We start from the raw sequence: 25,695 nt of genomic DNA on the forward strand, positions 1-25,695 counted from the left end.
AAGTTATTAAAATAATCCAAGAGCTCTTCTTTATTTTTCTTGAAAAAACATTCATTGATGATGATGATGATGATGATAATAATAATAACAATAATTTTAAATATTAAAAATGTGCATGAAAAGAATGCTGCTCTTTAGTGTCTACATAGGCTTCTCCCTTTCTCCCTCTCTCTCTTCCTCTTTTCCCCCTACAAAAAAGAGACAAGCTTCCTGCTGATGCTTCTCCCTACTCCATCTGGAGTCTGCTAGTCTGCCTGGCAGCCTCTCTTTACAGCAGAGAGTCTTCTCTTCTTCTGAACACTGAGGCTGAGAGAAAGCTGGCAGGCTGCTGCCTTTGGAGTCACAGAGTTTGGGAGATGTGGATCAGCTGTACCATTCCCTTCCCTTGTCCCCTGACTTCTCCACTCCCTCCCTTGGCATTTCTTTCTTTCTTTCTTTCTTTCTTTCTTTCTTTCTTTCTTTCTTTCTTTCTTTCTTTCTTTCTTTCTTTCTTTCTTTCTTTCTTTCTTTCTTTCTCTTTCTTTCTTTCTTTCTTTTTCTTTCTTTCTTTCCCTCCCTCCCTCCCTCCTCTCTCTCCCTCCCCTCTCTGTCTTTTCCTCCCTCCTCCCTCCCTTCCTTCCTTCCTTCCTTCCTTCCTTCCTTCCTTCCTTCCTTCCTTCCTTCCTCCCTTCCCTCCTCCCTTCCCTCCTCCCTTCCCTCCTTCCTTCCTTCCTTCCTTCCTTCCTTCCTTCCTCCCTCCCTCCCTCCCTCCCTCCCTTGCTCCCTCCCTCCCTTCCTTCCTTCCTTCCTTCTCTACATGGATGTGTTTTTGCTGCACAAATCTCTTTCTGTGCCACAGCATCAGGAGAAGTGAGAGCAGAACAGCTCGAGCTGCCTGCGAGGGTGGATTCTCCTCCCACCCCATCGCTCTCTCCGTTCCCCCTCCCACTTCCACATAGCTTGTTTTACAAGCCGGGTAGGCTCTGCCATCTAGAGCACTTTATGAGATCATTCCAATCTGCCGCGTTTTTTCCCTCCCCGCCTTCTGCTTTTTCTCCCCCATACTTCTCTTTGTGCATGCGTGTATGTGTGCATGTGTGCATGTGTGGGTGAGTAATCCTTCCCCCTTTTCTTCTTACATACATACGTACATCTACACCAAAGCAAGATTCCTGCTAACATGAACTTGAAGACTTGCTCTACCCGCACGCTTGTGATACCCCGGGATGTCATGGGATCCATCTGCTTGAAAAGCCTTCAGGCTGCTGCGGTCAGTCATTCAAAATAAGTGTTTTGGAAACAACAGAAAACAAGTTTATTCACTTTCTTTTTTACACGCTCACACACAGACACTGGTCCTCTATTCTCCCTTTTTTTATCCTCCTTTTTCTGTGCTGTGGATATTTTTGAGTAAGGAGTCTCAAGGATTCTGTTGTTTGGACTACACTGAATCAAATCCCATCTGCCGAGGTTTCTTCATTTTTGCATCACTAGACTGACTAAGGATTTTTAAAAGATTATTTTTATATCTTTGCCTGAAGGAGGAGGGAAAGGATGAATGGCATAGCAAGAACAACTAAATTTCTTCCAGAAATTGACTTACTGAACCAAGGATAAATGTGATTCCTCAAAGGTAAGTGGAGTTTGTTATGAAGCTATAAGTATTTATAAAATGTAAATTGTTTTTCTAATACCAGAGACAGCTTTTGAGATGGGTTGGAAAAGTACTGAGGGGGGAGAGAATGTAACTTTATTTCTTTGGTATTCAAAACCTTGATAATAGACATTATGGTGAGAGAAAAAAATTGTTTTTAGTTCCCTTTTTGGGTGAAAAAGGGGCTGGGACACATCATGCTTTGCTTGTCAAGCTTATGATCGAAATGACAAACGTTATTGGAGTGAATTAGAAATGAATAAGAATTGGGAAGAGGGAACTGTTAAAAGGAGAATGGTTGAGAAAGGAAAGGAGGAGAAAGCCACGAAGGGATGGATCTGGCAGAGAAGGAAAATCCTGCAAAGCTAAGAACTTTGCTATGCAGATAAACTCCACTGTGTATGGAAACGTACACTTCAAGGACGGAGGATCTTGGGAAATGTCATAGAGATGAATGGAAGTTGAAGCTACATGATAGCTGACAATGAGAGGCAAAAAGGGAACAACACAGGTTAGGTGAGTGGGTTCCCTTTTTGTCCTCCTGGATTGGCAGGACCTTAAGGTCCTATAAAATGAGGCACTCCCTATGGAATTAGGCAGCTAGAATTGCCAAAGGAGATGAAGAACCTCACAGGAACATATCATGATATCATGAGACTCCAGCATCATCTGATATTTACAGTTCCCCAAAAGAAATGGATAGCTAAGGCAGTGGAGATCAGAGATAATATGACAAATTGAAATAGAAAGAATAGAAATTGAAATAGTTTCTTGGCAGTGCAGGCCTTCCCTATCTCTGCTCCCCCCCATTCACTCAGTGTAAATAAAAGAAACTGGTGTTATAGAATCAAAATAAAGGTATGATATAATGGTCGGCTCTCTTGGGATGGATATGCATTTATGACTTCTGCAAAGCCTTTGAACGTGAGAAACTGTGCAGCTACTTTTCTGTCTGTATTCCTAAACCAATACAAAATGAAAATGTCGTGGTTTTTTGATCAGACAAATCAATTTTGCATCAATCAGACCTATGAGATAATTTTCAGTTTCTGGAAATGCTAAAAAATTGTAATTTCATATCCAGGAATAGGACTGGGTGTTTACGAGCAACTTTTTTCTACTCTCATAGTCAGAAAGCAAGCCAGAAGATTACAGCAGGAATAGCTTTGTTGAAATGCACTGTATGTCCAATAAGAGCTATGCTACATACAGTGCCATACAAAAATCCAACAGATGGCCCTACATGCCATTTGTTCCCACCTCAATAATACTATGGAATATCTCTGGTACCTCTGATTTCATTGGACACCATTGATTCAGCCATGGAAATGGTAACGTTTGTATGAATCCTTGTTGTAAAGATGGTCTGAGGAAGTAATAAAATGCCAGAAAGTGGGATATAGCTTTTATTGTTTTCTTTTGCATTTTCCCTTACTTTTCTTATTCCCTGTACATTTTGTGTAATGATGAAGAGAGCTGTTTTTAACCCATACATCCTAGGTATCCATTCGAAGATCCAGAGCACTTGTTAGAACTTAACACAAATATCTGCAGCACAACACTCTTTTTTATCTTGAGGCAGTGGATAAATGTAATTTTGAACATCAGTCACTTGTTCCCCCCTCCCTTTTTTTGCTTTTTGTTTTCTTGATGATGAAATGCCCTGGAAAACTGAAAAACATGCTTAATATTTTATCAATTTTTGAGTTGGCCTAATGATCTTATTGTCTTACTATGGAATTTATAACAAGTCATGATTATTTGTGTATGGGGTCCATCACTCTTTATGCTGTTTGAACTGTCTTGTCAAAACAGAGAGCAAAGCAAAGACAGAGGCTGGCCTCCTGAAAATTAATACTATAGTAAAAGAAAGGTCATTGTGGTTTAAAAAAGTAATAAATTGCATGCATGTGCACACATACACAAACACACACTTCCACTGTGCATGCATTTGTTGCTGTCTGAGCTGGCATCTTCCATATTGCTAACTTAATTCTGATGTTACCTTTTCAGGGCTGTGACAAAGAATGTAATGTTGACTCCAGCTGTAGTTTTAGGCAGATTAATATTGCAATGTATATGGAGATCCCATCCACACTATAGAGAGAAATCTCCACTTGTTTCCGGTTCCTCCCCTCAACCTTGCCTGATCCATCACCTTTGTTGCTACGATTTATTAATGCTCAATTGAATTTGAATGTTTAATATAATTGCTGATATCTCTCTTGGGAAAATAAGAGGAGTCCGTTTAGGATTTTTCCAGAAGTTTCTGTCTCTCTTTCTGTATCACTTGAGCTGACACCTCCGCTGCCTTCTTACTGAGGGCTAGGCCATCGATCCAGCCACTGATTTTTGAACTGAGGTGCTTATGCCTCATTTTGAACAGGGTGGAATTTTGCTGAAATGCCACTTGTTGGAGGCTGGAAATTACATTCAGACAATCATATTTCAGTCATGATGGTACAGGTTGTATTTCTCTCTCTCTTTACTTCTATACAATAGATTGGAGTGAAAAACAGTGGACAGATAGTCTTCAACACCATTTTTCCCACCGGGGAGGATAGAATGAGGGATTTTTTTAAAAAAAAGGGTGCGAGAGGAACCAACTGTTTCTATGCTCCTTTTTCTATACCTATAACACTCAACTTTATCTCAAAGAATGGAAAGGAATTCATAGTAATTATAATGTGATGTCATGAACAAGAGGCTTCTGGGTAAACAAATTAGGTCCAGGTATATTGTGATAGTCCTCATGCTTTGAGATATTCAGAGCTGATCTGGGAAATACTGAATTTGAAAAGTTGTAATGTACAACTTTAATTACCATGAAGATGCCAAATGTGGCATCTTCAACTAATTAACACTGAACAAGGAGTTTCCAAACATTCTTTTGTCATCAGTGGCTTGTAAATAGATTTATGGTTACAGAACATAATTTAAAAGAGGACAGAACTTTGAGGTCCAAATCCAATACACAACTATAAAAGTTGCCCTAAAATATTTTGGCAAAGTCACTGGGAATCTTTCTGTGGACAGATGGTTAGATATGAAATAAACTACATAAATACTTATGGGACTGGCTCTCTCTGAGAGTATCTACCCATCCTAGCAGATCGTACAGGGTAGCACATTTCAGGCCCCTTTCCCGAAGTCTTGCAATCTAGTGGGACCCCTGAACAGTTTCTTTTCCATGACTTCCCCAACCTTATGAACCTTCTTCTACTCAATGATTCAACAGACCCCCACCCTTTCAGCCTTTCACAAGGCTATCAAGATCTGGCTTTTAACCAAAGTACTGGGATAGAGTGAGGATATCTGGAATTGGTTGTGGGGCATTCCAAGGAGTGACTGATGTCTCAGGTTTTGTATTGGTTTTATGATGTTATGTTGTTTATTATGTTTTATGGTGTTTATTATTTGAGATTTTATTGTTGTTGTTTTTAGATGGGTGGCCATACAAATCTTACAATTAAATACAGTAAATCCTTCATATTCTTAAGTGATTTTGTTATTCATCCTGCAGACATGTTTGATTTCAGAAGATTCCATAAAAGTCCATATCAGTCTACTAGAGTTAGGTGACCAATAAATTCAAACAAACAAACAAACAAATAATATGGGAGAAGTACTGGCACGTTTGGGAAGAGAGAAAACAAAACAGAATACACAATTAGGAGAAGAAACTATTAGTACCAGTATTGGGTGTTGTGGGGGCCCAGACATACAGAATGTTCCCTGGCACACTATCAATATCCTGGGATGAATGATAATGTCATTTTCAGCATGCTATTATGAGATGCCCTCCATCTCTGCTTCATGATGACTTGAAGTGAGGCAGAAAATGTTTTGAATTACAGTTTTCACAACATAATATCAGGTTTGCAGCATAAATCCATGATATCTAAATGTTTATATTCATTGAATGAGTTGCTTTAAATACTTAAGATTAAAAATACTTTAAGGTTTTAAAAATTACTAGAGAGCAGGAATGTACTGAAAATGAGTTGACAAACAATGAATGGATATATTGCAATCAGCTAATTTCAGTTTGTCCAATGGACTGTTGGTATAATTCCTATTCTTTGGAGCTGATAAAATGTAGAAAATGGTGTATTAGTGCTCGCTTCAGCAGCACATATACTAAAATTGGAACGATACAGAGAAGATTAGCATGGCCCCTGCACAAGGATGACACGCAAATTCGTGAAGCCAAAATGGTGTATTAGAATGTCATTAATGTTTTATTTTTTACTTTATTGTTATTGGGAGACCTGAAGAAATGCCTGATTTTACATAATCTGCCATGATATGAGGGCGATTTGGAAATAAACCTCCACTTGGTTATCAATGACAGATACAGAACTTTTATTATGCACATTAGAAAACTACAACATTACATTACTTTTTGACATAATCGCCATTCAAACTGAGGCACTTGTCATAACATCTTACAAGGTTTGAAATTACTTATTAGTAGTCGCTCAAGGCCAAATCTGGGTTATGGGGTGGTGATTAAAAACAACCCAATGGAACTGCTTCAAAAGTTCTTGGGTGTGTCTAGCAGTGTGAACCAACACCATACCGGAAGTCAGCATGCCCCAACGCTTGTTATGGATGGCTCATCTGAGTTTTCATAACGTTTCACAGTAGACTTCTGAATTGATGGTCGAACCACGCTCCATGAACTTCACTAGCAGTACTCCTTTGGCATCTTCACATTTGGTGGGATTTTCTATGGCACCACTTCTGGTATGGTGTTCACGCTAATGCTCACCCGCACACTGTTAGACACACCCAAAAACTTTTGAAGCAGTTCCGTTGGGATATTTTTGCTCATCGCCCCCCCCCATAGCCCAGAATTGGTGCCAAGTGACTACTACTAAGGAATTTCAAATCTTGTAAGACATTATGAAAAGTGCCTCAATCTGAATGGTGATTATGTTGAAAAGTAATGTAATGTTGTAGTTTTCTAATGTGTATAATAAAAGTTCTGTATCTGTGGGTGCTGTCATTGATAACCAAATGGAGATCTATTTCCAAATTGCCTATATATATATATATATATATATATATATATATATATATATATATATATAAAACCATTATACTATTAGAGGTGCGGACATATAAATTTGATAAATAGAATAGAATAGAATAGAATAGAATAGAATAGAATAGAATAGAATAGAATAGAATAGAATAGAAGCTAGAAGGAGATCTTGGAGATCTTCTAGTCCAGCCTCCTGCCCAAGCAGGAGAACCTATACCATTTCAGATTAGTGGTTGTCTAGTCTCTTCTTAAAACTTCCAGTGTTGGAGCATTCACAACTTCTGGAGGCAGTGATGGAGCACCCATGATTTCTGAAGGCAAGCTGTTCCACTGGTTAATTGTCCTCACTCTTAGGAAGTTTCTCCTTAATTCCAGGTTGCTTCTCTCTTTGATTAGTTTCCAACCATTGTTTCTTGTCCTGCTCTCTGATGCTTTGGAGAATAATCTGACCCCCTCTTCTTTGTGGCAACCCCTCAATGTGTAAATTAGTAAGAAATAATAAGACAATAATGCCGTGACATAGAGCAAAAACAAAATTAAAGGAACATAGTTCAAACTTGCTCTACCAATACTATCCATTATATGTCTTCATAACTTACTCTCCTTACAAACTGGTTTTACTCCCACTATATCTGTATGTTACTTCATACTTGGCCTTTGGGGCATCTGCTAAATTCAAACTTTTTTAGCTTTTTGAAAAATCTTCCAGAAAATATTTCCCCCAAACTCTGGGATAGAAGGAATTGGAGCCTAAGGATTGTAAGGATTGATGGTTTGGAGATTGTGTGTTAGGAGCCTGGCTTTGTTAATTTTCTTGTGTTTGATTTTATTATTTCTGAGAGTCATTCAGAGATCCGTTTTATGAGATAGGTAGCCAGATAAGTGAATGGGACTGTAAAGCAAAAATGGTATTAGACAAAACTTTTTTCTAATATTAATAAATGAGATCCAAATGCTCCCATGTATGAAAGACTTCTGGGAACTTAGATTATGAAAGCTTGTTTATATTATCAAACTCTAGTGGCTTATTAAAAAGTATGTCAATTTTCTAATGTCTCTAGTGGTAATAATGGGGCATACTAAATATTCATAAATGTAATTGTTATTTGAGAGCATCTAAGGCAGCTTTCCCCAACACGATGCTCTCCTGTTGACAGAGAGCTTTAATTCCTATTATTCTCATGAAATTAGGTGAGAAAGATTCGAAGTCTGACAAATTAAGAAAACATCAGATTGAGGAAGATGTATTGTGGTATGAAATTCCAGCCCTTTCTTATAAGGCCAGCATAAAAGAAAGCTAATTATTATGAGTTTGATTATATCATATCAGTAATTTTTTTAAAAAAATTAATTGCTGATATAAAAAAGAGTTTTTAAGGATAATCTCAACTGTGAGCTATTTTATTCATTTTATTCTTTGTTTTGGAGTATTTACTTCTTCAGATAAAAAAGTATATTCCATCCTTCAAGGATTTACACACAACGTATGATACAATTGAAGCTAATATAAGGCATACAGTAATAACTACAATTTGAAGAAGGATTACATAATAAAGACAGATATTGTTGCAAAAATGGAGCATCAGATAAAATTGAAATTCTGAATAGTATAAGTACCTATCTAAACAAGAAGATTGTTCAGATGTAAAGACTGCCTTGAGCTGAGCTTGTGATGATGACAAGGATTTATTTTGACAATATTATGAGGATGCGTTATCACTCCCAACTTCTGGTTTGTTTTTTATTTTCCAATTTAATCAACAATTCCAAGATTGTCTCTTAGTTAAGTAATATCCAAGGTTGATTCTACTTAGCTTCTGAGATCATCAGAGGCTACCCAAATATTGGCAGTTGAATAGAGTGCCAACACAGGATCACAAATCAAGGCATTTCAGTTTAAATAATCAAGAAATCTTTTCTTTCATCCTTTTCAGTTGGGTTTCTGCTGAAGAGGAAAAATGGTAGGCTGATATAGGAAACAATTGTTATTAAAGTAGCATGAACCTATACGAGTTAAGGTTTAAAAATAAAAAATAGAAAGGTTTAACAAATAGATATAGTAACAGCAAATTCATTTGTGGCAGCAAAATCAGTGATATTTAAATGTTGGGCATTAGCAAAGGAGTACCAGACTGCTACAAGTTACATAGATTGGGGGAAGTCTTTGTACTGATTAAATCAGTTCATTATTTATGTTGCAGTCTTCTCCAACTCAGTGCTGTCCAGATGCTGCTAGACTTATGCTGGCTGAGAAGTAAAGTAAACTTTAGCCAAACCTATCCAGGAAATGCCATATTTGGGAATGTTGCAATATTTATATTGTAACTCCACTGATAAAAGTTGGTGGCTCTTGTAGACATTATTCTCATGTCATATGAGGCACCACCACCACCACCACCACAATAAAACTATTGTATGATTGTCCTTGGAGTAGATGAGTGAACTGCAAGGTTCTTTGCCTAACTTTAGGTGAGCTTCTAAAAAGCAGTAAGTCAGATAGAGGAGGGGAGCATGGAAGTATGGATAGAATGAAGAAGAATGGAAAATGGTCCAGAAATGTTTAGATATATGAAACAAGAAGTAAAATAAAAACAAAAAGAATGGAAGGCATGAACAAGAGAAGTAGAAATGAAAACAGATGTGAAGGTGCCAGCCCTACCTTGAATGCTCTATCTTTATGCCAAACATGAGCTTTTCAAATATAAAGCCTGCACGATGCATTTTTGGAACAAAAGCTTTACTATGCACTATGACATAGTTTGTATGCACCTGTTACGATTTTCAGCCGAAATATTTTATTACAATGATTTTGAGCTGTGTGTAGCAACATTTTACTAGTATAAAAAGAATTAAAGGAAAAAAATAGACAAATACTATTGACTATAATACTGTAAAGCTTTTAACCTAGCCCCAGCTGTCACTTCCTATCCTTCCCTAACTCCAGATTGGAATAAGAGAGTTGTCATTGTTTTTTGCTCATTGTAATAACTTGAATTACCTTCATCTTAGAAGATTGCCAATGGCCTGCATGATACAAGCAGATATAAACATGTTGTTAAACAGCCTCCAAAGATGCTGCATGGGAAACTGAAATTATGCTATTTAGAAATTATGCTATTAAATTGAACAGATTTATTTTTCTGTTCTATTCCCTTCTCTCTAACTAGCATTATTTCTGAGAGAAAAGGAGAAGGAGGTGTTTTAATAATAATTTTGCTGTTCTACTAGCAGCCAGCTTGCCCTTCTTTTTGTGATTTCCTTAACTGCAGTAATTTCAAGCTGGAAATGCAACAATTATATTTAGCTCATAAATGTATATAGATGTGTTACATGCATGTATTACATTCACTATTTTTCAAATGTGATTTTTTTTAAAAAGTAAGAAATAATAAACCAAGGAATTAAAGACAAGAAACAAAAATAAACTAAAGGAAATATAGCAAAGACTAAATATGTATTATGTTAACACATTCACAGTAATCCTTCATATAATACATTTCTGTCCTTACAAATTATTCTTGCTTTCCTCACATGCATGCTTCAACGCTTATATTTCTTATTTTGTTCTTTATGCCTCTCATCTCTTTCTCAGGAGTTCAGTCCAAACTTTCTTACTCTTCCCCTTGACCCAGTTCTGTTTTCATATTTTTTTCAATACTTATTTATTCATAGACCTTATACCTTGATTTATCACAGTTACTTTTTAAGTAACCCATTCTGACTACATTCAGCTTACTTCACTATTTCTCATAATATTCCCAGTTTTTAGTTCCATACACCAAATAAAGCAGATGCACATTCCATTACTTATCCATTTTCTCTTATTTTGACAATTATTTGCTATTTGTAATAGATCATATGCTACATACTACCTGACTATTAATGTTTCAGTTGTGAATGCTCCAACAATGGAAGTTTTTAAGAAGAGATTGGACAACCATTTGTTTGCAATGGTATTGGGTTTCCTGCCTAAGCAGGGAGTTGGACTAGATTAGATCTCCAAGGTCCCTTCCAACCCTGTTATTCTGTTATAATATCTATATCTATATCATCTATCTATCATCTGTCTGTCTGTCTGTCTGTCTGTCTGTCTATCTATCTATCTATCTATCTATCTATCTATCTCTATATCTATCTCTATCTCTATCTCTCTATCTCTCTATCATCTATCTATCTATCTATCTATCTATCTATCTATCTATCTATCTATCTATCTATCTTTGTCTGTGTGTGTGTGTTCTCAAACAACAACATGGTATCTTCTGCATACAAAAATATATGCATATTCATACCCATAAGCAACACAACTCTGTTGCCACAATAATTCCTTATATAAATGTGTGTCTTAAATAAAAAGGGATATCATACAGGTTTCTTTCTTACTTTTTGCACAGCATTTCACCATTCCATTTCTTCTCATGTATGCTTTACTTTGATAATACTTTACTTTTCTTACTGTATCACCCAACCAACCTTTATCTCCACATCCATTTAACACATTGATTGATTGATTAAATTTAATTTAATTTGATTTAGAAGCTATCTAACTCCAGAAAGAGTTTGGACAACTGACACTAAAAAAAAAAAAAATGGAAAGCAATAAAAAGAAATCCTATTTCTCCCGATAAACACACTCCCATATACCATCTCATTTGAAAAATCAAGCGCTACAACAGACAAGGCATGCTTCCTTTGTCTTGATAGATGGTATTGTTTGATCAAGATGGTATTGTTTGAGGGGTCCTTGGTGCTCTCTGAGCTTGCTTGTTTTCTTGGAAACATTTCATTACCCTAACTATATAACATCATCAGTGAGCACTAATGATGTTACCTAGTTAGGGTAATGAAATGTCTTCAAGAAAACAAGCAAGCTCAGAGAGCACCAAGGACTCTTCATTTCAACCCTGAGCTACAAATATTCTTCTTGTTTGATGGTATTATTTGATTGAGATAGATAGATAGATAGATAGATAGATAGATAGATAGATAGATAGATAGATAGATAGATAGGCGGGCGGGCGGGCAGGCAGGCAGGCAGGCAGGCAGATTTCATTAAGATTCTCCATAGATAATGCTTGGGGGAGAGATGTTGAGATGTTGAATAATAGAATGAATTATAATAGAATGAAGTCATTTTTGCTATTTTTTTTCCTCCCAGGATCAAGAATGTTAAAAATGGCTTGATAGAAGATGTGGCATTTGATGCCTGCTTGAAAATATTGCTTACTAAAGATATTTTAATTTTACTATTATATATTCCATATCTATCACTCAACTCTGCATGTGTGTGTGCATGTGTGTATGTGTTTTTTTTGGGGGGGGGGGCCTTTGGTGCTTACTGAGTAACAAACAGTATTAACAAAAACTTTAAATTGTTTTTCATTTAACACAAGTTTCAATATCCTAGTACCATATTTTTTTTTAAAAAATAGATTTCTTTCTCAAATGATGTATAGCATATCATGTTTATATAAATTGTAAATAAATGATAAAATGAGAGCAAGAAAGTTAATGTAGGATTTTTTTAAAAAACACATGAAATATTGTTGCTGTCATTCTGAAATACGGCAAGTTTCTTAATGCGACCCATCTCTTATGTGTATCTTATATCCATGACAAATCTCACAAAGCACATGATAAATTTTTGGTACTTTCATTCCTTGGAGTTTAAATGTGGTTCTTGCAAATCAAGAATCTAAAACGTGGCAGCTTGACTCTCATAATTATCAGCATTGACTGCAGATTGCATCTAATTGTATTCAGAAATTCATTATCAATCATCCCTTAAAAAGACTTGTCTCACAATTATTTACTTAAAAGTTGGCCAGCACCATTCTCTGATAGAGAGCCAGATTGCTGTAGTGGTTAATATACCAGGCTCAAATCCAAGAAGCTGTGAGTTCTAGTCCTGCCTAGAATTTGAGCCAGTCACTCTTTCTCATTGGCAAATCATTTCCGAAAAAACTTGACAAGAAAACTGGAGAAACTAATTCAGAAAGTCACCAGGAATCAGCACTGACTTGAGAAAAAAAAACAAAACAATCTTCTAACCTCCAGTAGTGCATTAATATCATCGTAAATGTCATTCATTTCAATGAGGTATAAAATAAAAAATTATAGTCCTTTCTTGATTTCCAGTACAACCAAAGAAGCTACCTGGGTTTCTGTAAAGGAATATTGCTTTGGGTCTGGAATTATACTGGAAATACTTCCACTTAGTTCAAAGTCCTGGACAATTATAAGGGATTGTTTGTTTGTTTGTTTATTTATTTGTACTATTTGCTACCCATGACACCACAAGGAGACTCTGGGATTATGGACTTCTAGGACTTATCTTGGTTCCTTCTGTTGCAGGCAACGATGACTCATTTTGTTAGAAGAAAAAAAACCTGTTGCTGGAGTTATTCTTGATACTTATGAATAAATTATATATTTTTAAATAATACATAAAGGTTTTACTACCAAGGCAGATGGTTCACATCTTGTGAATTGCCATCTTCATTACCTGGCCAAAGGTACTATAATGTGTACCGTCCACCTATTGTTATCATAAATCAGGGGTGCACAGCTTCATTGGGTCAAGAGCATACTTGCCTTTGAATGGCATACTAGAGACTATGCTCCAAAAAGGAGGTACAGCCAGGTCCAAAACAAATGTAATTGAATCTCTATGTCATTATCATTAAATCTCATTGTTTTCTCTCTTATTATTTAAAATAAATGGCACCCATTTTTATAGGAGTTTTGGATCATTTGGGGGTCCAGATGTGGTCTAATAATTTCAAACTGTACTGTATCAGCTCATAAAATGGAAAGCGAGTGAACTTTTGTGATGTGTAAATCTCTCCATTCTTCTGTCAGCTGTTGCTTGTTTAAATCTGGTGCAGTAGATAAAATAGGAACAGCAATTCTGGATGTTAGAAGAAGAGGTAGTGATAACTAGATTAATATGAAGCTGTTGAAAAGGCCACTTGGGGTGAGTGCTTTAGCAATACCCAGTCTCTAATCCTCTCAACAGGTGTTGTGATGTCAGCTTGATTGTGTTAAACTAGATAAGATAAGGAGATGGTTCCTGGAATAGCCAGAAAATCCCAAAGATTATAATCTGATTGGCTGCAAAATAAGAAGCTAGGCTTGTGCATTCCAGTCCATGTAAGCGTCTGGTGCTAACAAGAAAAGAAAAGTGGATTAAAGAGGAGGTTGGCTGAAAGTAAATTAGTAATAAACTGTTTATTTTCTTTTTTATGCTTTTATGTTGTGCTGAGAAGTCAAACAAAATATACTGACATTTGAGAACTTCTTGTCCCAGTACTTATATTACAATTGAAAATAATATTTCTTTTAGGAATCAAAATGGAACTTTCTATTTTATGCTGCAAAGGAAAAAAAATGCAAAATTTGGTTGTGGTGGTGGTGGATTGAATTTTGGTAAATATCTAGAATACAGTGCAGTTTCATGGTGAACAGCAGTGTCTTTGGTGCTGGGCCCTATGCCTCTTTTTAAATTCATATTTAGAATGTTCTTGATGGTGCATCATGAAAATAAAGCAGGAAAAGGAAGAAGCTGTTTCTCTTCTCACTTGATAAGAGTTCTGATCTATGTAGTAGTGAAAAAAAGCATAGTGAAAACAGAACTAAGGAAAGATTCTCTTCACCATCATCAATGGATATTTTCCAACAAAAGACCTTTTGCACCTTTTACATGAATAGGACATTGGAGAACATATGTGGGTGAGCTTGATCTTGTAGCTCGATCTTCAAGTGGACAGAAGATCATAATAAACTTGCTCCAATTATATTTTAATTGCTTTTTAAATTAACTATAATTAATTAGGTGTAGCTAAGCTACAACAGGAGCCCCAGTGGCACAATGGTTAAAGTGTAGTACTGCAGGCAAAGTCTGCCCATAGCCTGGAGTTCAATCCCGATGGGGCTCAAAGTTGCCCCCAATAATCTGGGTCCTCATTTTGCCTTCCATCTGTCCAGTTTGGCAAAATGAGGACCCAGATTATTGGGGGCAATTATGCTGACATTGTAAACCACTCAGAGAGTGCTGTAAAGCACTATGGGATGGTCTATAAGCCTAAATTCTATTGCTATTGCTATATACCTAAAAATAATGCTTTTGTTTATATAACATTTTTCCCAAGAGTGTTGCAAAGCAATAATCATTTTCCCCACAGTATATCTTTGAACCATGCAAATGCTTCTGTCCATCTGACTTGCTTGTCAATCAAATCTGCCTAGACACAGATTTTTTGGTCAATAATTACCATAATGTGAGTCTGGATAAATAGAGAATATGAAACAGACTACCTTCAGAAATACTTAGCCTGGAAATGAATTCTAAAACAACTTGAAATATTTTTCTTTGAAAAAAATATGCACACCCACATATTCATAGAGCAGTAAAAGAAGACTCTGCCATGAAAAGATTTGCCAGAAATGCTTAGAAGAATGTTAAAAATAAACTAAGGCTGCAATGATTTGATGCCTAGCTAATATGAAAGCTGGAACTAGACTTATCTAAAAATTCCTGGATGTAAAGCAGGGTTTTTTTTCTTAATGTCTGACATTCCAGCTATGAAGAAAACATTTTAAAGATTAGGGCTATAAGATTTGATCAGGTCATTAAAATTAGAGTCTGAACAATTGCATTCTGATTTTATTTATTATTTAGAAAATTTATATGGCCATGCAACTCACTCACAATGACTCCAGGTGGCCTTCAGAAGTAAACCCCACATGCAAAACTCCACCACCCCTGAGACAACAATCAATTAAACCACTTGGCAGGCTCTGTATCATCTTGGGGTCCCAGGACTCCTGGAAAAAACATGTCTTCGGGGGCTTTCAAAAAGGTGGCAAGGTGGAAGCCATCTTATTTCCATAGGGATGATGTTCCATGGGGACAGAGCCCGCCTGGAGAAGGCACTTCTTCTTGATTCTACTAGATAGACCTCCTTAACAGTGGAGACCCACAATGTATCTTGCCTTCCTGCTCTGGTTGGTCAAGTAGAGGTAATTGGGAAAAGACATCCCTTCAAATAGCATGGCCCCAAATCAGCTAGGGCCTTAAAGGTGAAAACCAACATCTTGAATTGGACTTGGAAGCAAATCCATAACCAATGCAGTTCCTACAAGAGGGGTGACTTGTGTGCAAATCTAGATTTGCACAAAAACATGTGGGCTGCCACATGTGGCTGCCACATGTGGGCTGCCACATGTGGGCTGCCACATTTTGAACCTCCTGAAGTTTCCACATACTTTTCAGGGGCAGCCCCATGTAGAGTACATTGCAGTAGTCAAGATGAGAGGTGTATGTATGTGTGTGCGCAGGAATTATTGGTCTAGGGAAGGGCATAACTGCCACACAAGGTGTAGTTGTACAAAGACCTTCCTGGCCAGGACTACCACTTGTTCCTTGAGCAGGAGTCATGAGTCCAGGAGAATCCCCAGATTACACACTGAGTCTGCAGTGCAACCCAATCCAAAATCAAAGATGGCAATTTCCCATGGCTCAAAGAACACCAAACTCAACCAGTTTACAACTAGTTGTTCCTTGCAGGTTTCAGGTGGACACCATTTTATTTCTCTACAGTTACATAACCTTCTAGCAAGAAAGGTGAAACTAAGAGAAACTATCAAAAACAAACTTGATCTTTCAAGGACAGTGCAGATCTGCCATCTTCCTGATTATGAGATTGAAAACTATCTTTCCTTAGCTTCAAAGTACTAGTTCTCATTCAGCTTACTGATTTTAAACACCAGTTCATTATTTCCATTTTCCATACTCTGATAACAAACAATATTGTTGAACATAATCTACGTATAGTCCAATATCTAGATAATTTCACTAAGTTGCTTTTCATAAACATTAAAAAGGTAGGTATGTGATCCTATCTATAGCTTGGTACAGACACAATTTAAGTAGAATTGATAAGCTGTGGAACCAATATTAGTATAGTAGTTGATGTGTATCTTCCTCTTTTCCACCTGAAACAGTGTCAAGGCAATCATTGTCTCTCCTCATCTGCTGTTTTTTTTTTTTTTTTAGTCTGATTCACAAATACTTCTCACCACTGTTAATAATGGTTCCAGAACAAATTTTAATGGAAATTGAACTCTGTTAAAGTTGGAAGCTTAGGGGATTCTTAATTTCTGTTTCAGGATTTAAACTATAGAAGTGGCCTATCATCTGATTATGGATATTTTCTAGTATATGTTCCTCTTTTACTCTGTCATCCTGATTATTCAGCAGCTGTGTTGCATTGATGTGTCAAAACACATGAATACCACAAGATTTTATCCTGATATTTTGCTCCTCTGTTAAGTGTGATGCTGCAAAAAAACTTTAAAAGGTAGAAGTGTATGGTGTTAAATTGCACATTCTGCTCTGTGTGATGTGTTTTAATTCAGTCTTTTAATAGCTAAAACAGATTACAGAGCAGGGAATTAGCAAAGAGAAAGGAGACATTAATTTGTTGTTGTTTTTCATGCATTTTTTTTTCTCTTCAAACTGAAGATTTTCTACACTCAGAATAAAATCAAGGTCATAAAATGTTTGTTGAAACTTATTTTGTTTTTAACTGATCAACAAATCTCTAATTATAAAGGATACATTAGCTGTGTCCAAACTTTGCTCCTGGCAGTCCATTAGGCACAAGTAAAGAACAAAGGTAAGCTCAATCTTAAATGGTCAAAAAATTAGCAAAGAAGTCTATGCCTTTTTGAAGTTCTCTTTTATTTCCTTCTCTTTTATTTTTTTTTAATCTATGTCCTACTTCCTGACTTCTGCTTGGGAACAACCTTCTGGACCTGACACATCTTTATCTGATTTAGTAGGACTGCTCTTATGATTGAAGGCAAAAGTACAGTCCCATCTCTTTGAATACAAGGGTGTTTCAGTATGAATGAATTGCTGGTTTATGTACTGCATCCAGCTTTGGTTGCCACAATGTAAAAGAAGGAGAAACAAAGATGATTAGGGAACTGGAAGTTAAAACATATAAAGAACTGCTGGCATTGGGTATGTCTAGTTTAATGAAAAAGACTAGGGGGGACATGATAGCAGTGTTCCAATATCTCAGGGGCTGCCACAAAAAAGAGGGAGTCAAGCTATTTTCCAAGATGCCTGAAGGCAGGACAAGAAGCAAAGGATGGAAACTAATCAAGGAAAGAAGCAACCTAGAACTAAGGAGAGACTTCCTGACAGTTAAAGCAATTAACCAGTGGAACAGCCTGCCTCCAGAAGTTGTGAATGCTCTAACACTGGAAGCTTTTAAGAAGTAATTGGACAAACATTTGTTTGAAATGGTATAGGGTCTCCTGCCTGAGCAGGGGGTTGGACTAGATGACCTCCAAGGCCCTTTCCAACTCTGTTATTTTGTATTCTGTATTTATATGAGTAAAAATATTCTTCCAGCAAAACTAGGGCATCACCTATGAATCTTATTGGGAAGTGTGTATCCAATTTTATTATTTATAATTCATGATGGATTTGATTATACATCACTTTTTGACCCAAAGAGAAAAGAAAAAGAAAGAATCATGCCACAGGAAGCATTATGTTCCATGTCTACATGTTTAGAAGTGAAAAAATTTCTTTAGACTCAGGGCAGCAGAAAAAAAAAAGGTTCGTGAAAGAATTAGTTAACAGAAGAATTAGGATATATTCCTGTTTTCCAGTCCAAATGGAGCTCAAGGCAACTTGCAATAATGGAAATGAAATAAAGCAATGGTAATTGAATAAAAATGCAAATTAAAATAAAAACACAATTTAAAATGTAATTAAAACACCATTAAAATACATCAGTAAAAGTAAAAGTTTAAATTAGCCACCAGCTAATTTAAATCTACCTCAGCCATCAAGTAGCTTGCATGCTAAACGTCAGCCAAATAAAACAGCAGATGGATAGGAGGATTCAGCTTGGCCTTACTTGACCAAGAGCTACAGAGGTCATGAGCAACCACTGGAAAATTGTGTACTGTAGATTGTGTCCCCACGACACCTATTTTCAGCAGGGACAGGGATAAACATCAGAAGATGTCCTGAAGCATTAAAGCCCATTCTCATCAGGAAAATTATGCTATTTTAGGTAATCTGGTCCTAAGTTATGTAAGTTATCCCTTCACTCTGGCTCTGATTCAATTTTTATTTCATTGTTTATTATATAAAATTGCATGCCACCCAATTCATATACATTTTCAATCTATTTTAGGTGGTTTTCATTATCTACTGGCAATTTTTTATGGTTTGCTTGTTTATTTGTTTATTTTTTTTAAAAAAATGTATTTTAAATGCAAAACTACCTTTTAACTCCAATGCCATTTATTGTGTCGCCCTTAACTGAACTTTGTAGACGCTTATACACTATGTATGCTTAACACAGAAAATACAAAGCAGGAGAACAACTTTGCTTAAGGTGGTATGTCCACATGCATATAATTTTCCGGAGTGCCAAGTCACAGATCAGTCCAACAAGACTGCAACATTAATTAAGAGGATACACATGTGTAAAAATTAATACAAACTAAAAAAAGGAAAAATAGAAGGTGCAAAAAAAGAAATAAAAAGAAATAAAAAATAAGTAAGAATATAGTAAAGAAAAAAAATAGATAAAGGGTTCCCCCTTCATCACAAGCATAAAGATTTTTAGTAGCGTATTACCTTCTCTTAACATAAAGCAAATAATCTCTTCTTTGCAAATCCCATCTCTTATCTATAAACAAATCCATGAAACCTTGTCATTCAGTTCTGATATTAGCAAAAGTACATTAAGGGTTACCAGAGAGATAACAATGTATCTATTCTAATCTGGATCAAGTAAATCCAACTTTATATTCCTTTGTTTACTTCCTGATCTTTAGTACCATCAAATAATGTTCCAGAATTTGATTTATTTTTATTTTTCCTTCAAAACTTTAACAAGACTGATGTAGGAGGAGGAATGACAGTATCTTAGGGTGGAGTCAAAAAAGGAATAAGCCTTGTCTCTACATAATCACAAATGAACTAAGTCCAACCCCCCTTGAATTCCATTGACCCTTTTCTAATGTAAAGATATTACTGTATTTGCCACTATTGCCACTATTGCTGTTAGTTGATTAGATTCCTCTGCATAGGCATGACTACCAATAAATCACTTTAATTGGAACTTCACATGTGTTCCCGTTCTTTCATGCCTGATACATCTTTTGTAAATTCAGTAAAGGAAGCTTCTCCAGGTTACTCTCTTGGTTTGTTATTTGTATATCCCTTTTAATTATTAAGACATCAACCAGACGGAAATTTCTTATAAAGTTAACATTTGTAATAGCAATTAATAAAAAAAAAGAATAAAACTAGATAATGTTGGTTGATATATCAAGAATCATTGCTCAACAGCCATGGTCAAATTATTGAATAGCTTAAAAAATGGCCAATGAGGAACATGTATTGATGGAGGAAGAAACATCTGTAGTCTTTAAAATGGTATTAGGAATCTGATACATTTTTCTAAAATAGGAACAAGGGAGTCAAAAATATAAATTAAAGTTCTTTGAGAAGTCAGTTTACATAATTGTAAATGTAATGATTAAAAAACTCTCCAAAGTATTCTAAATATTTTTGTGACAATGTAATGTTTCAGAAAGAGCCATCAACCTACTAGAAGAATTGTTTTATGGCCATTACTACTAAAGGATAGTTTTGTTTTGTTTTTCCCTCTGTCTTTCATTTATGGAAAACAAATGTACCAGTTTCTATCTTTTATTCAGGATTATAGAACATTTCATAGAACAATTTCAGTTCTAACTTAATATCAGGGACACAACTAGTGTCCCAAACTAGTACTTCATTATCAGAAGTAAAAGAGCTTCACAACTGAAAGACCTTCTCCTCTCCTCTCCTCTCTTCTCCTCTCCTCTCCTCTCCTCTCCTCTCCTCTCCTCTCCTCTCCTCTCCTCCTCTTCCCTTTCTCTTTCCCTTTCCCTCCCTTCTCATCTTCCACTTTATTTTACATTGAGCTGAGCATTCTAATAGATTTCTTCTACTCCAACTTTAGCTTAGTTATTTTGAGAGTCTCATTTTAATTGCATTCTTAATGCCATATGGTGCAGAGTTTTGAGACTGCAATGGGCATTTTGCCTGTATACCTCACACTGCATTGTGGCCAGTTATTATATACAGTAAGGGACTTCTATAAATACTATATAAAATGTAATTAAATCTAAAGTTTGTCTATATTGATTTGCTAGAGAGAAAATTCAAAACAGCAAAACTCAAGTTAATTCTTTTGCTTAGACATAAATTGCTTCCTTGTGCCAAAATAAATTTGGGGCTGCCGTGTTGTCTTCAAAGCTATTGTTTCTACTTAAGCAGGATTTGCCAGCATTTCTACTCAAAAGGTCACAGTTTGCAGAATGTAGTATATGTATGTTTTTTGAAGTTGATCCTTTTTTGTTTATCTCTTTTGTGGGAAATTGATAGCCTTGGCAACCAGGATTGAGTTCAATTTCATATCTATAGTGCCTGCAGAATAGAAATGCATGCTAAATCTGGCTGTGTTCAGACTGAAGAATAACAATGATTGTGATAAATGACAAGGATTTCAGAAGAAACAAAAGCATAGGACATCTTTGGGTGGCTGAGTAAGGGGTGTTGCTTATTGCACTTTTATGATTAGAATAGAGAGAAAAGCATGAAGTCTGTCTTGTGCTTCCACTCATCTTGTGCTACCACTCATCTGTCTTTATATCAGACCAAAGAATGTAGCTAAAGTGGCTACCTATTCCCCATATTCTGGGGAAAGTGGAAGTGATTGCCTTCCATACTAATTTTAATCTTATGGTATTGAAAATGAGATCAGAAGTATAGAGCAAAAGACAGAACAAAACTTTGGCTGGCTGTAGGCCAGAAATAAATTGGTTTTAAGTGTACACAATAACTGAAATATTGTGTACAGTATCAACAACTGTTTGTTTAGCAACCATTCAAAGTTACAATGGCACTGAAAATAGTGACGTGTTATTGTGATTAGTCCTGGCACCCTTCCAACACTATTATTATTATTATTATTATTATTATTATTATTATTATTATTATTATTATTATTATTATTATGGTCATGTGATCAATTGGCATGGGTACTTGGCAAGTGACATGCATTTACCATGGTTATAGGATACCTAAGGTCATGTGATTGCTATTTGTGATCTTCCCACCCAACTTCTAACAAGCAAAATCAATGGGGGAAGCCAGATTCATTCAATGACTCCATAATTCACTTAACAACATGACATAAAGATCATAAAATCAGGCACGACTCATTAAACAACCACCTTACATAGCAACAGAAATTTTCATCCCAGTTGTGGTCATTAGCTGAGCATTACCTGGAAGTTTATTCAGGGGTGGCATCTAGGAACAATTTTCTCCAAATGCATCACAAATTTTGCTAGAGCTAAAAGACAGTTGCTGGAATGGAGTGTAGTTCTGCCAGTTCTTTAAAATGATATGCAAGAAAGCTATCCACCCAACATTTTGAATGTTTTTGCCTCTTGTATCCTTTCCTTGTACAGATAAAACTCCTTGTACAGTTCATTTCACCTATACTGTTGGGGGTGTGTGTGGATTCAGATTCAGCTGTCAGTACTGCATTTGCACACGTGGTTGTTGACTGGCTTTCATTTTGGATCAAAAGCTTTTAGCTTTTGCCATTGATCTCCAGGATCCACAATCATTCAATAGCTGGCCTGTTCAACAGCAAGTTTTGAAGGGTTTTTTTAAACAATATTTTATTATGTTTTTATAATCACAAATCCTTAATATTTTATCAGCATCATGTTGTCTGGGTTCCAATATTTAGTTTACTGATACATGTTAAACTTCTTTCTCTTTACCTTGTTTTTCTAGCCATTGATAAAATGTATCCCATGATCTAAAGTATTCTGAATCTTCTTTCTCTCTCATTGTTAATGTAAGTCTGTCCATTTCTGCACAGTCCAAAATTTTCTTAATTAGGTCTTCCTCTGCTGGTAATTCTTCATCTTTCCAATGTTGAGCAAATACAATTCTCGCTGCAGTTAGTACATGTAACATTAAATATACACATTCTTTCTCATAATTTCCTACAATTATACCTAACAAAAATAATTCTGACTTAAAATCTACATGTTTTTTTTATCGTTTTCTCTAACCATATATGTATTTTTGACCAAAATCCTTTAGCTTTAGGGCATGTCCACCAAAGATAATAGCATGTGCCTGGTTTTTGTCTACATTTCCAACAATTGCTAAACATAATTTTAAACATTTTTGCTAACCTCATAGGTGTTAAGTGCCATCTGTAAAACATTTTATATAGGTTTTTTTTGTAGGCCACCACCTTTGTTATTTTAGAGTTTCTTTCCCAAAGGCTTTACCAGTTTTCTAACTCTATGTTATGCCCAAAGTTTTTTGCCCATATTATCATTGTTTCTTTAACTTGTTCCTCTTCCATCTTTAAACTTAACATATACTTACTTATACAGTTTCTTAATCAATTTTTCATCTGATGTCAATAGTATCTGGTCAAATTCTGTTTGTTCTTCATAAAATCCAAATGTTTTAGCATCTTTTTCATATCTTATTTGAATTTGCAGGTGTGGCCATCATGATAGATCAATGCCTCATTTTTCCAGTTCTTGTCTAGATTTTAGTTTCCCTTCAATATTCAAAATGTCTTTATAAGTCTCAATTTTCTCATAGTTGATTAGGTTTGGGTGAACAAATGCTTCCATTGTTGAAAGCCTTCCAGGTATTTTCATGTAAATTTTCGCTTTTACCTTTTCCCATTCTAGCAGTGCATTTCTTATATAGTGGTTTTGAAAGTATCTATGTATTTTATTCTTCCCATACCATAGGAAGGCATGCCATCCAAGTTGTAGTTCCTGCCCCTCTAGGTATAGTAATCTTTTATGTGTAAGAGTTATCCATTCTTTTAACCATGTTAATACAGATGTTTGATGATATAAAACCCAATCTGGCAACCCAAATCCATTTTCTTTTGCTTCTTGTAGCATTTTCAATCCAATTCTGGCTTTTTTTACTTGCCAAATAAATTTCAAGATCAATTCATCAAATATTTTTTTTCCAGTAATTTTGGTTAAATATTCACTTTCACCATTGCTATTCTCCCTAACATTGAAAGTTGTAGATTTTTCCATTTTTCCAAGTCTAGTTTTAATTGTTTTAATAATGTTACATAATTGTCTTCTTTTATTGTTGCACATCTTGCTGTTAACTATATCCCCAAGTATTTAACTTTCGTAACTATTTGAAGATCTGTTTTTTCGGACAGTTGATTTTTTTTGTTTATCTGTAAGGTTTTTGGTTATCACTTTGGTCTTTTCTCTATTTATTTTCAGTCCTGCCACTTCTCCAAATTCTTCTATCTTTTTCAGAAGCTTGAGATTTGTCTCAAGCAGCTCTTCTAATATAAAAACTAAGTCATCTGCGAATGCTTATAGTTTATATTTTTCATCTTTTATCTCCATTCCTTTAATTTCTGAGTCTTGCCTAATATTTTTATTCAATACTTCCAGTGTTAATATAAATAATAATGGGGATAATGGACATCCTTGTCGTGTTTTTTTAATATTACATTTTATGTAAAATCTCCATTTATGATTACTTTAACTATTTGTCTATGATAAATTGTTTTAATTATATTTATAAAGTTTTCTCCAAAGTCCATCTTGTTTAGTTGTTGAATCATAAATTGCCAATTTACATTATCAAAAGCCTTCTGTGCATCTAGAAATATTAGTGCCATTTGCTTCCCTAGGTGCATTTCATAGTATTCCTGAGTATCTAAAATCATTCTTAAATTATTTTTTATTTGTCTCTTAGGTATTGTTCTGTATGTATAAATTAAATCAAAAATCTCTTTAATCTTTCTGCTATTATTGAAGCAAAAAATTATAGTACATATTTAATAGGGATATTAATCTATAATTCTTTATCTGTGTCAAGTCTGAATCTTCTTTGGGTATTAATGTTGGCTTCTTTTTTTCAAATTTTATTTATAATACAATTAAAAACAAACAAACATTAGATTTGATGTGACATTCCAGTATATACATTCTTATCAGATTATTCCACTTTTTACATCAATTATTCATCTCTACATATACATCTAAGTTTTATATACAATACTTGTTGTAAAATAACATATATTTCTATCTTAACATTCATCTTTAATCCTACTGTCCTCTTCAAATTCCTCCAGTGGTAAAATTTATCCCAGGTTTCATAATAAACTGATCCACATTTATCTTTTAATATCATTGTGAGCCTATCCATTTCCGCACATGCTAATATTTTATGTATTAACTCTTCCTCTGTGGGAATTTCCTTGCTCTTCCATTTTTGCGCTAAAACAAGCCTAGCTGCAGGATGTGTAGCAGCAGGTAGATTGTTCCCTTGTCATATTTTTCTGTCAACAAGAAGAGTTCAGGTTTTAACTCTAAGTCCAGTGTTAATATATCCCTCAACCAGTTTTGTGTCCTGTTCCAATACTCACAGATCTTTGGGCATTCCCACCACATATGGTAGTATGAACCTAATGCTATTTTACATTTCCAGCATAGGGGTGGAATGTTTGAACCCATTTTGGCTAACCTTACGGGTGGGAAATGCCATCTATAGAATATCTTGTAAAGATTTTCCTTATATGAGGTAGCTAAAGTGAGTTTCCTATTCCTTTCCCATAGTTCTTGCCAAATATGTAGGTCGATACTAAAACCAAAATCCCTACTCCAAATTAACATGGTCTCCTTAACCTGTTCCTCATACATTGTCTGATCTAAAAGAAAATGATATATTTTTTTAATCATTTTATTCTCGGGACCTAATAAAATTTTATCTAGTTCTGTCGGTTCTATCTCTATACCCCACTCTTTTTTATCTTGCCTATATCTTGCTTGTGGTTGAAGGTATGCCCACCATTCTAATTCTATCCCTGCATCTTGGAGATTCTTCATCGATTTT

At 35.4% G+C, this 25,695-nt stretch overlaps 1 protein-coding gene and 1 non-coding gene across 6 annotated transcripts in view; both read left to right on the forward strand.

Moving 5' to 3' along the window:
* Nucleotides 1–968: 968 nt before the first annotated feature.
* The window catches only part of LRFN2 (leucine rich repeat and fibronectin type III domain containing 2), a 322,235-nt gene continuing 297,508 nt past the window's right edge, over nucleotides 969–25,695 (forward strand). For all 5 annotated transcript variants that reach the window (XM_039337076.1, XM_039337075.1, XM_039337080.1 and 2 more), the window contains exon 1: nucleotides 969–1,612. The gene's annotated coding sequence lies outside the window, so the exon portion shown is untranslated. The remainder of the gene's footprint in view (nucleotides 1,613–25,695) is intronic.
* Nucleotides 5,750–5,856, forward strand: LOC120305414. Its single transcript, XR_005556036.1, has one exon. It is a non-coding gene; the product is annotated as a U6 spliceosomal RNA (small nuclear RNA).

The sequence above is a fragment of the Crotalus tigris genome, unplaced genomic scaffold (assembly GCF_016545835.1).
Source record: "Crotalus tigris isolate CLP2741 ecotype Arizona unplaced genomic scaffold, ASM1654583v1 scf7180000017668.6805642782:7212621, whole genome shotgun sequence".
Classification (NCBI taxonomy): domain Eukaryota; kingdom Metazoa; phylum Chordata; class Lepidosauria; order Squamata; family Viperidae; genus Crotalus; species Crotalus tigris.